This window comes from Panthera uncia, chromosome C2, assembly GCF_023721935.1.
Source record: "Panthera uncia isolate 11264 chromosome C2, Puncia_PCG_1.0, whole genome shotgun sequence".
Lineage (NCBI taxonomy): Eukaryota > Metazoa > Chordata > Mammalia > Carnivora > Felidae > Panthera > Panthera uncia.
This window is the reverse complement of record NC_064810.1, coordinates 7763142-7779352: the sequence shown is the minus strand read 5'-3', so window position 1 is coordinate 7779352 and position 16211 is coordinate 7763142. Positions and strand designations below refer to the sequence as shown.

General features: G+C 42.5%; 1 protein-coding gene across 10 annotated transcripts in view; it reads left to right on the top strand.

Moving 5' to 3' along the window:
- DYRK1A (dual specificity tyrosine phosphorylation regulated kinase 1A) overlaps positions 1 to 16211 on the top strand; it is a 153737-nt gene that overhangs the window by 8202 nt on the left and 129324 nt on the right. For 3 of the 10 annotated variants that reach the window (XM_049627874.1, XM_049627875.1, XM_049627878.1), the window contains exon 1: positions 3136 to 8188. The exons of 3 other annotated variants lie outside the window; for them this stretch is intronic. The gene's annotated coding sequence lies outside the window, so the exon portion shown is untranslated. Of the gene's footprint in view, positions 294 to 3135; positions 8189 to 16211 lie in introns of those variants that run through there. 4 more of the 10 variants (XM_049627873.1, XM_049627871.1, XM_049627868.1 and 1 more) reach the window with 4 other exon arrangements.

The following is a 16211-nucleotide window of genomic DNA, read 5'->3' as shown; positions in this document are numbered from 1 at the left end:
TTTCTTTCTTTCTTTCTTTCTTTCTTTCTTTCTTTCTTTCTTTCTTTCTTTCTTTTGAATTTATTCTTTGAGTGTGCACGGGAGGGGCAGAGAGAGAGAGAGAGAGAGAGAGAGAGAGAATCCTAAACAGGTTCCGCACTGTCAGCGTGGAGCCAGATGCGGGGCTCGATCCCACGAACCGAACCGTGAGATCATGACCTGAGCCAAAATCAAGCCAAAATCAAGATTCAGAAGCTTAATGGACGGAGGCACCCAGGCGCCCCAGGAGTCTACTTTCTTAATTAGGACTCCAGGTAATCCTGTTACAGTAGAAACATTTTGAGAAACACTCATAGAGTTCATCTTCTTCATTTTGGGGAAGGAAATGGATGTAAAGAAGCTAAATGACTAACCACTGCCCCAGAATAGGCTGGTCTCCAGGGCTGGTGTATGTTTTCCCGACTCCTGGTTCTTTGTTCTTCATACAAACGCAAGAGAGGACGAAATACCAACTGCATTGGGATTTTATAGGGATATGGGTCATTCTCAAATAGTTTTTTTTATGTGTGAGCTCTTGGTAGTGAATGGTTGGATCACTTAATTGTCCTTTTAACAAATAGAGGTAGTCAGATGAATATTTAAAGGTGGGAAGTTGAGGTTTTGAATAAGGTTTTGTTACTCTCAGTGCTGTAGTGGACAGGGTCATGGACGGGCAGCGTGAGGGGAGATGGTAGGTAGGTGCCTGCCAGGCACGAGGAGAAGGAACCAAGTAGGTCTTGTCCCCATTCTTTCTTTTTCAAAATCTGCAGTTCTCACTGTCAAATTCATTCTTTTAGATGAAGCGAAGAGCTGGATTCCCTAATTTAAGATGGAAATATTGCAAGAGGAATGTGCTTTATCTGTATATCAAGTTAACACTTTATTCTTATGAATTAGCTGGCTGTCATTTTAAAAATTGGAGATGAGCACCTGTACTAACGAGAGAGCTTTGTGGGAAGGGTGGGGGGAAGAACAGGGCACGTGTGCCCTTGCGGAGGAGAATGAAGGGCATGTTTTTGAAAAGTGTCAGCTTGTGGTAAGTCCTGGAAAGGTTGATGGAGGCTTTTCTGGTGGCCAGAGGTTGGTGGTATTTGACTGCTGGCCTCCTATCACTAAGAGTGTTGGTAATGAAACTGTGGATAATTTTGAGGAAGACCCACTTGATTGCTTGATTGGGAGTAGAAGGCTTTTTTTAAAATTCGTGTTCATCATTCCTTTTGAGCGGTCTTATACCATGTCAAACATATAGGAATCGTTCTGATGACCTAGGGAATTTTAGTTCCTAAAGATCACCAAGTAATAATGTCCTCATGATATAAAAAAAAAAGAAAAAAAAGAAAAAACAAGTTCAAGGCCTATAGAATGGCGCCTTATCACCCTCCCACCCCCACCTCACGCTCCGTAGGTCATAGTTGTTGTTTTCCTACCAGAAATGTCCTGTGCATGTAGGTGCAACTGTATATATATGCATTAAACATTTATTGTATGTGTGTGTTACAAAGCTGTATGTTCAGTGTGATCCTGTTATTTTTTAAAATTTAGTATTTTTTAAGGAAATTCTACCTCCAGTGTGGGACTTGAACTCATGAATCCCAAGATCAAGAGTTGTGTACTCCACCGACTGAGCTAGCCAGGCACCCTTGATCCTATTTATTTTTTAAAGTGCACAGACATTGTGATTGTGTGTGTGTGTGTGTGTGTGTGTAGTGTCTGTGCAGTTAAGAGCGAATGGGATCGTGCCAGACACGCAGATTTGCATCTTAAGTGTCTTGATCTCTTTGGGCCGTATTTCCCTATCGGCCATATGGTATTTGCTTGTTGTTTTTAAATGGTTAGGGAGTATTCCGTGTTATGGATGTACCCCAATTTACTCAATCTCTGTTAAAGAACATTTGAATTGTTCTTGTATTTTTGTTTTAAAGTGTTCCAGTATACATCCTTGTGCATATAACTGTGTTCTCTAGAACACTAGCCCTAGATTACATATTTCAAAGGGAAATTACCGGTTCACCAAGTATATGCACATTTGAATATGTCTTGCGAAAGTGTCTTCTCAAAAGTAGCACCAATTTCTACTTCACGAGCTGGGTCTGAGAGTTCAGTTTTCCAGATCTCACCAATACTGGTGTCGTCAGAATTTTAAATCTTTGTCAGTTTAATAGGTGAGTAATGATGTTCAGTTGTTTGGATTTGCATTTCTTTAATTATGAGTGAGTTTGAACATCTTAAGTTGTACTTGGAGTTTTGTACTTTAAAAAACGAAATATTCTGTCAGATACATAATTAAAAATATTTTCTGATTTTCCTGCATTTCTTTGTTCTGTTGAGTGAAAAATGGATGTTTCGATAACCTGTAGATGCTTGTAATTGTAAACGCTTTGATAAGTCGTGCAAGGGGATTCTTGTTCCTCATCATCTGAGTAAACTTTTGACCGGCCTCTGTATGAGGCATGCGCATCGTGCTGGTAGGAGCTCTGACTACAGAGGTGGGTGAGATTTGGTTACCTGTGCTGTTAGTGTTGACGTAGCTGTTGGGTGCAGGCACCGTCATCATAGTAGAGACCACGGCTGCTGACAGAGGAGTTGACATGTGAAGGACTAGAAGAATGTAGAGAAGTAAGGATTCTGGGGCTTTGAGTGAGCCTTGAGGAGGAGGGACTGAGTCTTGGTTGAACCTGGGGCATTGGCAGTCTGCTGGGGGCTGTCCTGTGGGTGACCTGTGGTAGCAGGGGAAGTGAGGGGTGACTCTGGAGAATGACAGATTCGTGAGCCCCGAGTATCAGTGCGTGTGTGTGTGTGTGTGTGTGTGTGTGAGAGAGAGAGAGAGAGAGAGAGAGAGAGAGAGAGAGATATCCTGGAGGAGGGATAGGGATGGTTGCACTGAGAAATGACAGTGATGGGTCTTACAGATTGTGAGGCATTTGATTTGGGGCAACTGAAGGAGGTTCCACAGGGCAGTGATGAGGGGTCTGGGTTGGGGAGATGACAGTGAGAGAAGCAGGGCCTGCCTGGAAGGTAGCTCGTTCTAGGTGTGTAGGCTTGGAGGAATACGAAGAGGTGAAAGGTACAAGTCAGATGGGAGAGCCAAGTTTGGAGCGCCTTAAAAAGTCTCAGTACAAGTGAATATCGCTGTGTTCAAACAGCAGCGCGGCCAAAGTTGTGGAGATAGAAAGGAGAGAATTGAACCTAGGTAGCGGTACGGTGCCGGAATGATTGGTTTAGCGGGACGGTTGAGAACGTTTCCTCCCGAAGGCCTGAAGGAACTGTCAAGGAACAGAAGATGGAATTATTAGTGTAGTCAGGCTTCCATTAAGGACAGCTGGAAATCGTTTGTAGCACCATTAAAGATGGGCTTAGAAATAGGGCAGTGTGGGAGAAGGCAATGCTGCAAGGTGTGACTCTGGGAAGGAAAAGGTTGTATCATAATACGTGGTTTGCGAAGTATAGAGTAGCTGAACACGTGACAGAGTATCTTTGTGTTTTCCTGAAGAGTCTCATCTTCTCTTTCTTTTCACGTGTATCCTTATCAGGATACCAATAATCTAAAATGTATTTATCTCGTGAGGTGTTTGGGATTATTTATGGAGCACCTCCTGGTGCCATCCGTGGAACTGGGGCCTGGGCGTCAGTGCTACGGCAAAGCCTACCGTGGGTGTCCTGATGGGAGTCAGGATCTGGTGGGAGATCTTTTGGGGTCTCTAGAGTAGGCTCATGGACTTAGTCTAGGGTAGACATGAATCTTCATTAAAGGGAACACAGAGTCCATGAAATTGAGTGATTTTGGTGTTGCCTTTTGAAGGTCAATTTTTTGGTCTCATTTTAGAGTTCTTTCGGCAGTTAACTTTGAGTTAAAGTTTATTTGAATATAAATAGGACTCTAGTCTTTAAGACAAATTCTGTGTGCTGAAAAATTTGTTCCGATTTGATCATTTCTCCTTGAAAAGAACAACTGTCATCTCAGTAGTGGTTTTTTTTTTTTTTTTTTTAACTTCATCTTTACATCAAACACATTCATTACTGAATGACATTACTTCCATGGTACAAAAGATTTTGTAAAAGTTTTTTCAAAGTAGCAGTGGTAGGAAAATTATTAGGATCTCATTTGAGCATACTATTATCTAATCTCACCTTTTCAACTTCCCTATAATGGTTCTATGGTACAGTTCAAAACATCAGGAAAGCTAGGTGAATTTACCGAAGAATTGGCCCGAAGGCCCGCGGTTACTCAGCAGTATTCCAGTCAGCTCTGCAGAGGGAAGAAATTGAAGACAGGAGCCTGAGGATTCAGGAGAGACCGCTTGGAGGAAGGCTTCTTGCTGAGTAAGACGAAGATCCAGACACAGAAAGGATGCAGGCATAGAGGGAGAGTCGAGAAAAAAAGGAAAGTTCAATAGCATGGGCAGGAGTGAAAGAGTGATCTGAGCAAATGAGGAGCAAGAACAACTTTGTTTTTTAACGTCTACTTATTTTTCATAGAACACAAGGGCGGGGGAGGAGAGGAGAAGAGAGAGAGAGAGAGCAAGCTCCAGGCTCTGAGCTGTCAGCACAGAGCCCGACGCGGGGCTCGAACTCACGGACCGCGAGATCATGACCTGAGCTGAAGTCAGCCGCTCAACCGAAGTCGGCCGCTCAACCGACTGAGCCACCCAGGCGCCCCAAGAACAGCTTTTAAACGGTACATTGGGACTCCTGCTAGTCACAGGACCCCGCAACTGGATGGTGTGGCCCCAGCTCACTTCCACAGTCTTACCTTCCGGGTCTCCGGACCCCGTCTGGGCATGTGCTGCTGCTTTGGCCGGTAGTCCTCCCCTTTCTTGAAGTCAGCTCCATTTCCTCCTTCACTTTCAGCTCAGATGTCACCTTGTCAGGGAAAGCTGCCCCCCAGCCCCTGCCACCTCTTCGTTTTTAATATCTCCTGTCTTGCTGCATTTTTCTCTATAGTGCTTATTACACTTGATAATTTTTTTTAGTGCTTAGTTGACTAATGCCTTTCAGAGAGAAGGGGCAGTGGTTGGCCCCCTCCCCCCTTCTTTGGGATTGGCAAGTGTTTGGCACATCCTGAGCACCAAGTAAACATTTATTTGTTGAGTGAATCAATGAACTACATGTTTTGATCTTTACTATTTGGTCTCAAGGACCCAAGAACTGTCTTCTTAAAGATAGGACTGGAAAACCATGTAGCCAGGAAAAAGAATTATTTGCTCCTGGATTCCTTTAACAATGCCTGTGAAATACCTACTGTTTGTGAGAAGCCAGATGTTAGGAATATGGAATAGAAACGTCGTGCCTTTTTATTTTTTATTAAAGTTTATTTGACTATGCTGTATTGGATTGTGCCTTCTTTATTAAAGGAGCACATCATTTTCGTAGTTTATTGAAATAGTTACAGCCCTTAGTGTTCATTTGGAGAGGTTTTAAAAATTGTGGAGGGAATCAGCCTGGATACTCTTCACGGTTCCTAGCCAGCAGAGTGAGGTTCATTCTCCAGTGATCTCTGGAATGTCAATCTGGCATTTGCAGTAGCCAATGTCGGGTTCACATTTAAAATAAGTGCTAGCTTTGACTTCATCTAAAAAGTGACGGAAAAGCGAAGACGGTGATTTGTTTGGATGCTTTTTGGCTTTAACTTTTTCAAGTTTGGACAACAGAATGAAAATGATTCGGGAAAGTTCATTGTATGGATGGATTTTTTTTTCTTTTTTTAAAGAATGAGTTTCATAGTTAGAAAATTATTGAAGCTGTTGGTCTTGTCAGGTGAATGAGCCTTAAAAAAAATTTTTTTTTAACATCTATTTATTGTTGAGAGACAGAGCATGAGTAGGGGAGGGGCAGAGAGAGAGAGAGGGAGACACAGAATCTGAAGCAGGCTCCACGCTCTAAGCTGTCAGCACAGAGCCCAACGTGGGGCTTGAACCCACAAACCGCGATATGACGACCTGAGCCGAAGTCGGACGCTTAACTGACTGAGCCACTTAGGTGCCCCCAGGTGAATGAGCTTTTAAAAGTTTATAAGGGATTTGTTTAAAATAGTTCTGAAACCTTTCTCAGTGACAGGTCTGTTGTAAATATTTAGGAAAACAAATATTCAGAATTATTCAGTAGCTATTGAAGCTCTCCTCTCTGTGCCTGGTGCCATGCTAGGCCCTTGGGAGTGAGTTACACGGACATAAACGTCCTTGCCCTCATGAGGCTTTTCAGTATAGTCAGGAGCTCCCTGGAGAGAAATGTAAAGGAAACACGTTCAGCATGAGCACTTCCTCCTTCCCTCCCTCCCTTTGTTTATTTCTTGAACTTGTTTTTGGTGGCAACATGTTAAGAGTCCTTCAAGCTACGTGTTGCTTTATCTCTGATAACATAGGAAGGAGGTAAAGGGGGGAACATTTATAGTACCATGTAAAATAGAAATTTAGATCTTCAGGGTGTTGGTAGCTTTTTAAAAAAGTTAATGTCGATCAGTGAATTTATTCTCTTAAAAAATAAGCTATTTAACGATAATAGCAACAATAGCTATTATTAATTGATTGCCTGCTATGGGCCAGACACTGTACATATTCATTATTAGTTATTTTTTAATATTCTCAGCCACTCTACAAGGTGGTTGGTCGTATCTCTGTTTTATAAGCTAGAAGGTTGAGATGTAGGGAAGTAAATTTGCTTAAGGATCATCATAGCAGATTGCATATGCTGCCTCCAGATAATAGAAAACTTAGTTGAATGGGTAAGTGCCGTAAAGTTAAACATTTAGAGAGAAAAGAGAGAGAAACATAGAGCTTCTATAATCCATTAATTGAAGAAATAGATACAAGTTCTGGTATACTGGGATTGATGCCTTGTGCTACTGGTTCATTCGTTTTTTCCAATAATAAACAAAAATGTGTAAACGCTTTTTTTTTTATTTTTTATTTTTATTTTTTAATTTTTTTTTAACGTTTATTTATTTTTGAGACAGAGAGAGACACAGCATGAACAGGGGAGGGTCAGAGAGAGAGGGAGACACAGAATCTGAAGCAGGCTCCAGGCTCTGAGCTGTCAGCGCAGAGCCTGACGTGGGGCTCGAACTCGCGGGCCGCGAGATCGTGACCTGAGCTGAAGTCGGACGCTTAACCGACTGAGCCACCCAGGCGCCCCTGTAAACGCTTTTTAAAAAAAATTGTTTTTTTAAAATGTTTTGTTTATTTTTGAGACAGAGACAGAGCACGAGCAGGGCAGGGGCAGAGAGAGAGGGAGACACAGAATCGGAAGCAGGCTCCAGGCTCTGAGCCGTCAGCCCAGAGCCCGACGCGGGGCTCAGACTCACAAATGGCGAGATCATGACCTGAGCCGAAGTCGGTCGCCTAACTGACTGAGCCACCCAGGCACCCCTAAACGCTTTCTATATTTGAGGAATTCTTTATCTTAAGGGTCTTGGGGGGAAGTAGAAATCTTCAATTTTGAAAGCCAAATTTGCTCACTTTCTCTGCATCTTTTGGAGTTGGGACATGGTCGTGTGACCTGGGGCCTCCAGGCCACTACCTCAGAAGCTAGTGATTTTCAGAAGCAGACACTTTGTCAGATCTGTGTCCCGCAGTGCAAGGGGATGGCAGCTGCACCTGTTTCCCGGAGGTGGGCAGCGACAAAGATTCAGCTGTAGCGTTTGGTTCCTGGTGTCACTGGCGTCTGTACTGGTTGCAGTGACTGAACCCTGTGTTGTCTCCACTGGACCAGATCTGTGGTTTGAATCTTGGGTGTTCTTCGTTATGTAGCCTTCCAGTCTGGCCCTCCTGGGGTTTTCTGTGAGTTGCCTAATATGCTTTAATAACTTCCTTTTCAGTTTCAGCAAAGCCAGAGTTAGTTTCTTTTGTTTGCAACTAAGAACCTTTACTTAGATGATGCTAATTAAGGTAATTGACAATTCCAAGAAACTCCAGGGTCAGGGTTACTTGCATCTAGATTAGAATTTATTAGTGGGAAGAGTTCATGTATATTAAGTGAAATAGTTACATGCTGGCTGCTTATTGATTTAATGAATTTGCTGATTCGAATTTGCCTCTTCTAGGTATTGGGGATACAGGAGTGACAAGATAGACAAGATCCCTGCCCTCACAGAGGTTAATTCTGTTGTGAAAAGTAGAGAAAGCAAGAGAGCAAATAACAATGGCAAAGAGTGCTAAATGCCATGATAAAAATAAAGGTGGGGTACTGTAATAGATAACGGGGTGTGGGTAGGTTTAGGAGATGTGTCTTATAAAACATTTACTTTAAAATCATCGTCAGGAGTCGTGACTTGGGTTTTTGACTATGAGGCAGTACATTCTGAATTTACCCACCTTCCGTAACCACCTAGGAAACTGGACAAAATACATGAAACAACGATTTTCAGGTATTGAACAACAGGCAGTACAGAACTGTAATCCCTCACAGATGGGGAGCAAATGAGGTGAGCCCTTTGATGGCCCAGCTTTCTTCTTGGGAGGCAATTTTCAGATCTCAGTGCAGGGAGGGGGATCCCAAATAGAGCCTTTGGCCTCACTGAGTTGAGGAAGCAAAGATTGGAGTTGGGGTTCTGCTCCAGCAGAATGGTTCTGTTTTGAGGAGCAGGGTTCTGGAGAGAAGGGAGCTGGGCAGAGCATAAGTCTTCTTAGTGGTCCTCTTCAATGATTGATTGAAGATTAATCTGTGCACATGTAGGGTGCAGTTTCATAAAGGAACAGTTCCTGGGGAAGAAATCCACTGGAAAACTGTAAGCAGAACAATTCTCAGAGCTCACATAGGGCTGGGAAATAATTTGAGTACCTTGTAGCCAGAAGACAAAAGTTCTTGTTAAATGCTGTGTTCATTGGGACTCCAGAAGGGTCATGTCTTAGTAGTGGGGCCAAATTGGTCCTCAAATAAAGGCTTCTCTAGATCTCACTGGAAAATGTTTAAAAACAAGCCTCAAAAGGCACGAACTAATCTGAAAGGAATGTAATTGCCTGCAAAGTCCAATACTCTTTAAAGAAATATAACAAAACCTAATACTTAACAGTTTAAAATGTCCAGCATCCAATCAAAAATTCCTAAATATGTGTAAAAGCAGGTTCACCTGGCTTATAGTTAGGATATCAGTCATTTGAAACCAACCCAGAACTGAAAGGTGTTGGAATTGACAGGCAAGGACATTAAAGCAGTTATTGTAGCTGTATCCCATATGTTTAAAAAGGTAGAGACTGGAAAGGTGAAAAAGAGACCCAAATAAAACCATTTAGAGGTGAAAAGTAATGTGTGAGATGAAAAATACATTGGCTGGCATTAATGACAGATTAGACATTACAAAAGAAAAGATTAATGAATTTGAAGACCTAGAAGAGAAAACTCAATAGAAACAGACAGAAATGACAGAGATAATGGAACTAGCAAACAGGGTAGTTCAGATGGCTTTTATGAAACGTAGGGTCAGATTATGGTTAACGTTGGCACCTTCATACGTGAGTTTTGCTTAAAAAGAACAGTTGTGAATGCTACCTGAATTTGGCTTGATATGTAGTTAAGAGTAGTTGAAAATCAGTATTTCAGTAAAGCACTGGGGTATATGATGGACGAACTTTATTATGCAATAGTGTTTAGTTGTTTTTTGGTATGTAACAGTGTTTCTCCACAGAGTTAGAAACTTATACAGGTATGATCTCATAGTTTTTGGGGGTCTGAGGCCTGGGTACAATTTAGCTGGGTCCTCTGCTTTAGGGCCTCAGGGCTACAGTCAGGATGTTGGCTGGGGCTCTGGTAACATGTGAGGCATGACTGGGGAAAGATCTCTTTGAGACTCATTCGGTCGTTGGTAGAATTCAGTTTCTTGTTTACTATTGCACTGAGGGTCTCAGTTTGTTGCTACCTGTTAGCAGGCATCTGCCCTTAGTTCTTTGCCGTATGGTCCTTTCCAACAGGGCCACTTCACTTTCTCAAAGACAGTAAAGGAGAGTGTCATCTCTTCACAAGACAGATGTACACTCTTAGGTATCATACCTGCAGAAGTGACGTCCTATCACTTCTCCTGCGTTCTCTTGGTTCTTAGAAGCAAGGTCCCGGGCCCCGGGCCCCGGGCCAAGGAGCGGGCCATGCCACGAGGCCACGAACAGCATGAGGCCATGTCATAGGAGCCATGCTAGGGTCTGTCCAGTGTGTAGTGGGGAAGAGTGCATTCCGTGGAGTCTGATCTAGGTACCTGGCTTTGAATCTTAGCCCTGTCTCTTCCCAGCTGTGTAAACTGAGCCTCGGTTTTCCTTTGTATAGAGTTGGGATAATAGGTGTCTATTATTCATAGTATCGTGAAGAGTAAGTGAACGCGTATAAAGTGCTCAGGACTTTATCCTACCAGCTCCTACTCATCTCTTCTGTCTCCGTTTAGATCTCACATATTTAGGGAGGCCTTCTCTGATTCCTCTTTGACTCCTTCTAACCTCCTGTCTACGTTAGGTTTAAAATACCGTGAACTTTTTCTTCTCATCACTTCACACGTTTTCCACCTGAATTTTATAGCTGTGAGGTTATTTATTTATGTAGCATCTGCTTTCTTTAGCCTAAGCTGCTTGAAAGCAAGGGTCGGGTCTGTTCTGTTCACTGCTGTGTCTTCAGGGCTTGGCACATAGAAGACTCCATAAATGTTTGTTGAGTGACTGAAAGAATGAGGTTAAAATGCACGTGTTGTTGCTTTGAGAAGGCGTTTTTAGTGTCACCGTACTCTGTTTTCGCAGGTACTGGAGTGGCCAGCCTAAAAGATTAAGTGGTTAGAAACATTCGTGGTCCTGTGTGCCCGCCCACTAGCTAGCATGGGGAGACTGAAGCATAGTAGTCTTTAAACTGATGGTAAGGGTTTCCAGAGTGGACACTAACTAGTGGTTAAAAAAAACCCAAAAAACGCAAGAGAACTAAGAGGCCTAAGGGACGAAGACATGAATAAAAATCACTCCTGGTGGATCCGAAGCAGAGTACACGGTGGGAAGCTTCTCTTCTCTGTAAATGTGCTCTGCAGACCCGTCCTCAAGATGCTGTGGTGTGGAGGAAATCCGCTCGGAGAAAATTGCCTTCCTGAAGCTTCCCCATGCCCATTAGCATGTTATAGCAAACCCTCTTGTCATCCGGTAATGCGGAAGGACAGTCTTTCTCAAGCTTGCTCTGTACACTGTGTGAGTATACGCCTACCACAACCTAGTAAGGTAGTATTTTATTTAATGGATGATAAAATTTAGGCTTAGAGTTGAAGTAATTTTTCGTAGTGGTTGGTAAGGTAGGATTCAAACCAGGCTCAGCCCTCACTCAGCGTTACTATTCAGCGTTTGCTTCTGTGGACTGTGTTGTTAGCAGATACTAGGTTAATTTCATGAGTGCAGAAACCATGTGTATTTTGTGTGCGTTTTGTGTCTAGGACTAGAATCTTGCTTGGCCCTTAATACATGGCTGAATGTTGGCGTTTTGGTATTATTTTATACTGTGTCTCAGCTTCCCAAGTTAAATTACAGTTGACCCTGAACAGTGTGGGGATTAGGGTTGCTGAACCCCCCTGTGCAGTTGAAAATCCACAGAAACCTTTTTTTAAAGAGAGACCTGATTTATTTATTTTTAAATGTTTTATTTATTGAGATGTATTTATTATAATAATATAAATTTATTATTTATTATTATAATAATAATATACATTTATTTTATTTATTGAGCGCGAGGGGTGGGGTAAGGGCGGAGAGAGAGGGTCACAGAGGATCTGAAGCGGGCTCTGCACTGACAGCTGCGAGCCCCACGTGGGGCTTGGACTCACGAACCGCAGGATCATGACCTGAGCTGAAGTCACTCAACCGACTGAGCCATCCAGGCACCCTGAAAATCCACATAAACCTTTTGACTCTCCTCAAAGTTAACTGCTAATAGCCTGCTGTTGATTGGAAGCCTTCCCCATAACAAATAGTTGATGAACAGATATTTTGTATGTTATACGTACTATATACTGGGTACACTAATACGTGTTTCTTAATTTTTTTGGTAGTTCTCGGCTCTGCAGTTCATCTGTGAATTTTTTCAAATTGTCACAAATCTCCAAAAAATTTTTCCAATGTATTTATTGGAAAAGAATCCTCATTTAGGTGGACGCTTGAGTTTAAAACCATGTAGTTCAAGAGTCAACTGTACTTGTAAAACTTGAGAGTTTGGTAGGTAACGGCTAGTGTAATCCAACCAGTGTAATGTATAACAAAAAATAACTTATGTTTTCACTTTGGGTGATCTAGTAGAGTTATGTCCCCAAAGAGGAAACATTTTTGTAGTCTTGGTTCCTCTCCTGTCACTTTTAAATTTACTTTTATTACCAAACCCTCTTGAGTTTTGTTTCTGAAATAGTCTTCAATTAAGTTCTTTCTTCACATTATTGTTAATGACCTCTCCAGAGATCAGATTAGTCTCTTTTTGGCTTACTGCATTAGTTTTCTTCAGAATTTTCAGTTTTGGGGTGCCTGGGTGGCTCAGTAGGTTGGGTGTCCGACTTCGGCTCAGGTCATGATCTTGTGGTTTGTGGGTTCAGGCCCCACGGGTTCTGTGCGGACAGCTCAGAGCCTGGAGCCTGCTTCAGATTCTCTGTCTCCCTCTCTCTCTGCCCCCTCCTGCTCGTGCTCTGTCTCTCTCTCAAAAATAAACATTTACAAAAATTATAAAAAAAGGAATTTTTAGTTTAACATGCATGTAATCCAAATTGAATACTGATGAAAGGTTTCTAATGAAAAAAGTTGTCCCCAGACACACCCCTCAGTAGTCCTGCACCCTAGAGCAGGGCTTCCCAAACGTTGTCACCTCAGGGTCTGCACGGGCACGGTAGAATACAAGAGGCTGTCTAGGTCCCGAGGTCTTTACGGGATCTGGGCTCATCTGAAATATTCGTGGCCCTGCGTGCCCTGCCTACTAGCTGGCGAGCTCTTTTACCTCAGCTCTTGGTTTCTTCCGTCTACCTCTCTGATACGCTTATTGTACCAGTCAGGATGCTTTTGGATGCTGGTACGGAGATCCGGACTCAGACGAGGTTCAGTTGGAAGTCCAGAGGTAGGATGGCCTCTAGGGCTAATTGATTTGGTGGCACAGTAATGTCTTCAGGGACCCAGTTTTTCCATCCCCCCCTCGAGTCACTCGCTGGCTCCATGCACAGATTAATTAGGTGGCTGCAGCAGTTTGAGGAGTTGTATCCAGACACAACAGTGTCCACAGGAAGAGGAGAGAACTCTTTCTTGTAGCTGTGTAAGAATGTGGAAACTGCCCAGAAACTCTTTGGTAGACTTGTCTGGGTTGTACGACTGTTTGTGAAACACTCACTAGAAAGGGAAATGGGGTTACCTTTGACCAGTTGGGCATCATCGTGGAGCTGGCTACACCGTCCCCTGAGCACGTGCCTAACTGGGGTGATGTGCACATGGGTCTTGAACGAAAACAGCTTCTATTACAAAGGAAGAAAGGAGAGGTTGGAGGCTGAGTAGGTTAGGTAGGTAACCTTGACTCTGTTTTTGTATTTAGCTTAAAATTTTAGGTACTATTTGTTGACTTTCTATTAAGGTAGGTGAACGTTTAACTTTAACCCTGCCTTAATACTTTTCTCTTTCCATCTACCCATTATAGTTACATTTTTTTTTCATGAAACATTTGGTATTTATGATTATGTAAGTACACTATGGAGCTATATTGTATACTATGATTACATTTCCCTCCTTGTATAGTTTTGTTTTTCCTGGAATTAACAATTGTATTTCCGCTTGCTTTGTTTTCTAGGTCCGTGTGACTGAGTTTTCCCATACCTTCCGTTAGGCTCTCAGTATAGTTTTTTGCACAAACATATCAGATAGCTAGTTCTCCTGTCCCCACAAGAATCTTCTTAGGGGACCCTTCATCAAGCCTTGCCTGTATGAAGTTCTTGCTCTTTGGGCCTAATAGTATTACTTTTGCAAATCTCCAGCAGGGTTGTGTCTTCTGTTTCCTGGTTCTCTGACCTTTACCTTTCCTGTTTTTATCTTTCATTTTGCTGGAGTACAGCTTTCGGTGCTTCCTTTGGAAGGGTGCATGAAAGGTCAATTTTTTGAGACCTTGTCTGAAAGTATCTTTAATCTGTTTTCCCTCCTGATTAGAAGTTTTGGTTGGGTATGGGATTGTAGTTTGAATATAGGTTTTACTGCAAACTTCTGAGTATATTACTTCATGGTCTTCTAGCTTCATGTAGCAGATATAATTTGTATTCTGGATTCTATTAAAACAAAAACTATGGAAAAGTTAGAGAACATAATGAGCTTCCAGATACTTGTCACTCAGCATCATCATTTATCAATTCATGGCTGCTTTCAAAAAAAAAACCAAAACAACAAAAAACCGGTATTCCTGCCTACCCCTCTTTCACTTGAGTTTTTACAAAAACCCAGATATCTGATTTCAGTTGTGAATATTTTAGTATATATCTCTAAAAGATAAGGGCTGATTTCTAAACTATAACCCCAGTACCATTATCATACCTTAAAAAGATTAATAGTAATTTTTCACATATCCAGTAAGAGTTCAGATGGCCTGGATTGCCTCATAATGGTATGTTTTTAAAACGCTTGATTCAGACAGGATCTAAGTAAGGTCCCTTAATCGATCGATTGCTCCTCTGCATCTTTTTTTTTTCCTCCTTGACTTTGTTGAAGAAACGGTGTCTTCTGTCTTGTTTTACCTCTAGTCTAGATGTTGAGTGAATCCCTGTGGTGTCATTGACATGTTCCCCTGTCCCTTGTATTTTCTGGTACTTGGTAATAAGATCTAAGGCTTGATAAAATTCCATATGTAATGCTTTCTCTTTGTTTTTTGTTGGGAGGAGGGTGGTAGGTAGGGAGACTGCTCTGTGGGTGGGTGATCGGTTTCCTTTGGGAGGGACACAATATTCGAGGCTGTTGGCAGCCATTACATATTACATACATCCATTAATTTATTAGTAGATTCTGGTCCTTTTTGTATGACCCCCTCCCCCATGTTTTGTTGTTGCTGTTCATTCTCTGGAAGTTTTAAGGATCTGTTCTTTGTCTCTGGTGTGAAGTTTTGTAGTGATGTGCTTTGGTGGCTGGTTTCATTGTGTTGGACCCATCCTTTTACTTTGGAGGTACCTGTTCTTCAGATATGGGTAAGTTTTTTGTATGCTTTCCTTGATAACTGCTTTTCTTTGGTCTTCTCAAGTGACGTACACTTGGGTTATCTTGTCTATTTGCTATTTGTTAATTCTTACTCTTCTTGGGAGATATTTTTCAACTTTTATCTTCCATCAGGGTTATCATTTGTTCTTTGCTTTTTATTTTTCCTTGAAGTTTATTTCCTTATTTTGAGACAGAGAGAGTGTGGGGGAGGGACAGAGAGAGAAGGAGAGATTGAGAATCCCAACCAGGCTCTGCACTCTCAGTGCAGAGCTCGTGGCGGGGCTCAAACCCACAAACCATGAGATGAAATCAGAGTCAGACGCTTAACCCACTGAGCCATCCAGGCGCCCTGCCTTTTTTGTTTGTTTGTTTTGTTTTCTGTTAAACTAGCGTTTTGTTCTACTTCACGATAACATGTATTCTTTTACCTCCTCAAGCACATGATAGTATAGTTTGACACCGTTGTTTTTTTGGTTGTTTGTTTTCCCTCTTTGTGGCATTGCCTCAGTTTCCTCTGGATTCCCATTTTTCTGCTTGTTTTGACTTCTGTCTTTAATGTTGGCACCTTTCCTCAAATATTTGGCCATTTTCGGGCTGGTGGCTTTCACTTCAGGGTAAGGTGTGGTAAAGTGGATGGAAGCTCTCTGTGAGGTGTGAGGCTGGCTTCTTTACTGAAGGCTTGGTGTGGAGACCGAGGAACCCACGAATAGGAGTGCCCCAGTGCTTTCACTCCAGGCCTCTGGCTGTCGCCTGATTGTCCCCATGCCTGGGGGAGAGGGAGGGGATATTGCTGTTGCTGGTGTTCTGGAGGCAGAATTCGGGAGGGGAACTGGAGTTCACAGTTCTGTGTCAAGACTCTTCATGGATTCGGTTTTGGTTTCCCGCCTCAAAACTGTTCTCTGTTGCCCTTGATGTCTCCAGGTCCAGAGCATCTGTTTATGTCCCCCATAGATTATGCCTTTGGGCTCTTTGCAGACATGGCGGTTGCCAGCCTGGGCAGAGCTTGGGCTGCAATTTGAGATCTTGCTGCCTTATTTTATTTACTTGTTTACTGAAATG